Source organism: Ochlerotatus camptorhynchus, unplaced genomic scaffold, assembly GCF_037179485.1.
Source record: "Ochlerotatus camptorhynchus isolate MF236.1 unplaced genomic scaffold, CSIRO-AGI_Acam_v1.1 ptg000067l, whole genome shotgun sequence".
Classification (NCBI taxonomy): domain Eukaryota; kingdom Metazoa; phylum Arthropoda; class Insecta; order Diptera; family Culicidae; genus Ochlerotatus; species Ochlerotatus camptorhynchus.
The window spans coordinates 1424907-1429769 of record NW_027040557.1 but is presented as its reverse complement, the minus strand read 5'-3'; the positions used below and the strand labels follow the sequence as shown (position 1 = coordinate 1429769).

Sequence of the window (4863 nt, the reverse complement as noted above, 5' to 3'; positions counted from 1 at the left end):
GAGAAGGATGATTAGTATGACAACCGTTGTTATAGAGAGATCGTGTTTACCTCTGTGTCTCTACGATTTTCATTAGATTGAAAGTTGTGTTAGTGTAGGACAGGTTACTTTTGATCTGGATTCACTGTGGTAAGTGATGCGATTCGGATCCGTAAGGTAAAGCAGATTTGTTCATACACATCTAATGGGGATAGAGAATTAGGAATAGCGACAAATATAAGGATAGGGATGGGCCTTGGATTGAACTCCCGATCTTCTGCTTAAGATGGTTCTGAAGTGACTATTATCGGGTTTATCTTAAGCTAATCTGAAGGAATTTCAGGGAGAATTCTAAAGGAATGGATTAATCCTTTGACAAACTTAACAAACAAACTTAATCCTTGCACTACCCCCAATAATCACCTTCATCTGAAAATCTATTACATGTTAATCAATCAATCAATCAATCAATCAAAGATAATTCTGATGAGAACTCCAAGTTTTTTTTTAACTTTAATAGGGAGATTTTAAGTTTTTTGCTAGTTCATCTCAGAAGAGAACTCCAAGGGAATATCGATAACAATTCCGTTGGAGTCTACTTATAAACATAGCTAACCAAAAACCCTAAAGCTGGGGCAAGTCAATTGATCAAGTCAGTTGAATTCAACTGACTTGAACGCGAATTGAACGTGTAAACCATGCCATTCAGCTGACTTGATGAACTCACTTGAATTGAAAAAAAGTTGAACCAGGTTCAACTTTTCAAGCCAATTGAATTCAACTGAGTTGATCATTTGACTTGCCTAGTCTAAACCCAGCTTAAGAGAATTAATAGGAATTTTGAGGAGATTCCAAGCAATTTTCGGAAGGGTTCCTACAAGGATAATTCAAGGAATATGTTGGGCATATTTTTGAGGAAATTCTGAGGAAACTGGCCTTCCATTGGTTGTATCTCTTCGCATTGGACCGTGCATCTAGGGGAATGTTGATGTTGTTGTGGTGTGGGACTCCTCGACGAAATCCTTCCAGGTTCCCCTTAAAGAATCATAGACCATTGATGTGATTCTTTCGTAATCCCAGATGCAATCCTCTCAAAATCCTTGACGTGATTCTATCAGAATCCTCGACCGGGGTTTCTCTTACAATCCTACACGAAGTTCACTCAGAATCCTTCCAAAATATCTAACTCGGTACTTTCAACGAATCCTAGGCGGAATTTTCTCATTTCTCTCAGAATCATAAATGGAATAATGGAATGGATTCGCCTCAAATCCCCGTCAGAATTCTTTCAGAATTCTCTCTGCATTCTTGAAGCGCTTCGTTCAGAATCTTCGACGGGGAATTATCTTAGAAATCTAAATGGGATTTTCTAAGAATCCAACCTGGATTTTTTTCAGAATCCTCGTCGAAATCCTTAAAGAATCCCCACCGGGATTCTCTGAACCAATTCTAGACGAAATTTTCTCAGACCTTCTTCTTCTTCTTCTTCTTCTTCTTCTTCTTCTTCTTCTTCGTTTTTCAAGCTTATTGCATATCCCATTTAAGCTTATTGCGTGCTCTCAACTTAGTGTTCTAGATGCACTTTCACAGTTATTAATTGAGAGCTTTCGATGCCTGTACCATTTTTGCATTGATATAATTGTGTGGCAAGTCCAATCATAATTCTATGCCCAGGGAAGTCGAGAAATTTTCCAACCCGAAAAATTCCTAGACCGGACCGGGAATTGAACCCAGCCACCTCCAGCATGGTCTTGCTTTATAGCTGCGCCTTTACCGACTGAGCTAAGCGAGGCCCAGAGCCCTTGATGTGATTCTTCAGAATCCTACGCGAATCCTATCTCAAAATTACAGATGAGATTCTCTCAGCATAATCTGTTCATAAGCCCAGATATAATTATATCAAAACCATACACGTGATTCGATATCACCGATGGAATTCCCTTAGAGTCATAAACATATCTCTTTCAGAAGCCTCGACGGTGGTTACTCTGCACTTCTCTCAGAATCACAAATGGGCTGGTTTCAGAATTCCCGTCAAAATGATTCACGTCGGTTGCCGCATTGATTCGGTTAGCGGAATCGGCCGTGAGATCCGTGCCAGTCAGAGCTTCGCCAAGATTAAGTGAAGGCGTTCCATCCAACCAAGGTGAAGATGGCATATCGGAAAAAAATGGTCAGTGGGCTCGAGCAGCAGACCGAATGAAACATTGCCCCACCCATCGAACCCTGCGTTCAAGGTGATCCAAAGGGAGGAAGGATGTTTAGGCAGTTTTGCGGATGAATAAGCTTGTTGTTCGAGTTGTTTGCGAGCAGGCGACCATGCTTGGTTCCGGTTCAGTGGCAGGAATACGTGTCGATTGAGATCGGGTTCCTCCAAAGGGAGGTGGAGGCTTTTCATCCACGGTGTTGTATGCGCTGGATACGATCACGCGACTACTGGTGTCGTTGATTTCGTCGGCCGTGGATTCTGTATTCAACGGTTCACTGCGTCCATAATGAAACAGAGCCCCACCAGGGGCAAGCAGAGGCGTTCCGCCCACCCAGGGCAGGGATGTCCCAACGGCGGTAGAATCAGTGTTTGCTTTCGGCGTGCATGTGGTGCTGATTGGCTCCGAGCTCCGATACGATGATCAGGATCGTTGTTGCATGAGACAGGGCCCCACTACGGACAGGCGGAGGCATTCCACCCATCCGAGACAGGGATGTCCCAGCAACGGTAGAAGAATTGTTAAACGACGTGTTCGACGGCTTGCATCCCTCGGAGTCGTTCTGGCAATTGGCGTAACATCCGTTGTCCGTCCCGATCTTGTTGTATCTTCATTCCCTCGAAGTCATCAGGGGAATAGGTGTTACCACCCTTGTCCGTCTTCCAGTTCCCGCTCGGTACCGGGGGATTGCCGTCAGTTCCGGGGCCTCGGTGGCCGGGGGCTATCACTGGGTTTTTCTTAGGGTTCTTCGTCGACGAGCTACGGGGCTGGTCCAGCAGTTCCGGTGGGGCATAAAGTCCGCACTGCAGGTGCCACGTATACTCGGCGCACAGTGGTCTTCAATCGCTCTGTTCGGTTGCGGAGCGGTGTCCGAGGATTCTGGTGGAGTTTTTGCAGTTTTTGCTTACGTGGTGATGTTGGTGTATTAGCCATTAGAATTGTCCGGGAGAATGGCGTGGGTCATGTTACCATTGGAAACAGGTAAGTTACTACTTCTGTTTCTCCTTCGGCTCATGATTCTGGTGAGATCTTCAATGGCTGCTGGATTTTGGGAACTTGAGCGGGGTGGTCGGCGTGAGGGGTCTAGGTCCAAGATCGGATGTTTATTTGTCTTGGGTGTGATGAGGGTTCGCAGAGGGGTATCAGGCTGTCTTGCTGCATTGGTTGCTAATTTCGACAATATGATCGTTTGCGTTGTTCGAATTGTTGGGGCAGGAGGGAGCTGATGCAGTTTCGGTGATGGGTGCTGTAGTGGCATCTAAAAGAGGCAAGATGCTTGGTTGACTGACTGCAAGTCTCGGAGAGGTTAGAGTGGAAACTTGCAATGAAGCTTCAACATTCAGTAGTCTTCGACCATCGAGGCTTTAATCGACTTATGGAATGTATCTTGCATTGCCAACATCAGCTTGTTATTTTGTTCCATCTGCTGTTGGAACATCGCGGTAAAATCAGTTTGCCCGGAATTGGGGAATGAGGCAGTCGGTTGATTAATTAGGGTCGGTTCACCTTTCATCTGCAGGGCGACTTGCAGTTGCAGGATGGTGCGATCTCGCTAATTGGTTAACCTGGTTGGCTAATTCCTCAATTTTGTCGTTATTCTCAGCGAATTTATTTTCTAAGCTAGCAGAGGTGACTCCAGTGAAAATTCTTACACCGTTATTTTGTTCATAGAGTCCCGGTCATCTTTCAACTTCTGTATAGAGTTTTCCCGTTCCCGTACATAATTCGGACAAGAGCGGTCGGAGAGAGCATGCTGGTTGGTTTGGCATCCGGCGCAGTATTTGTCATTTGGACACGATCTATCCTCAGGGATCGGATGATCTCCGAAACATTTCCTACATATCGGCTTACTCGCCTTGTATCGCATCATAGTGTGCCCAAAAGCCCAGTAGCTAAAGCATTGCATTGACGCTGAGTAATACGGACGAGTTCGGCATCGTAGGTAACCAAAGTCCACGCACTCAGGTGCACAAGTGATGATTAAAGTCGTCGTGTTGACTCTACCACCACCTTCACGCCTTTTGTACCTTGGTCCTTTTCAAGTCTTCGACAATGTCTTGCTTTGAGTATCGGATAACGTCCCTGCAGCTTACGGCGAAACTTGTGGAGTTCAATACTGGGTGCGGGATGACTTCCACCTTTGTTCCGTACCTTGAGTTCTTGCAGTTTGATGCACTGCTGCGCACTTCGTACTATAAGGGCATAGGAACGACCCTGACCCTCAGGATAAGCACCTTCTATTCTCCCGCATAGGAATTCTTGAATCGACTTACGGCAGCGGTTTTCCGTCAGCTCCGCCTACACTAGATTCTGATACCGCCATGATTCCCCTCTGGATTCATATAGTTCGGTAACGTTGGTCCTCGTTGATTCCGAAAACTATCACCAAGATCGGGTTGGTCCCACCATGACGGTGGGTCACCAGGGTTCTCCGTCATTACGGCGACCTCACCCCAGTTCCCTAGAAGAAGAAACCCAGAATTACCAGTTGCTTGTTAACAGGAAATATCACAAACCACCGCCAACAAGAACTCCAAACCGCAAACGACGAGACGCAATGAAATTCTAATGAGAGTTTCAAGAAAATTCCAAGAGTTTCTTTTAAAGGCATTTTGAGACGAATCTCAAAAGAAATCTGAGGAACATTCTCATGGAATTCTGAGTTGATACAAAATTT

General features: G+C 45.4%; 1 protein-coding gene across 1 annotated transcript in view; it reads left to right on the top strand.

Moving 5' to 3' along the window:
• The window catches only part of LOC135697194 (uncharacterized), a 257147-nt gene that overhangs the window by 226703 nt on the left and 25581 nt on the right, over positions 1 to 4863 (top strand). The window lies entirely within an intron of this gene.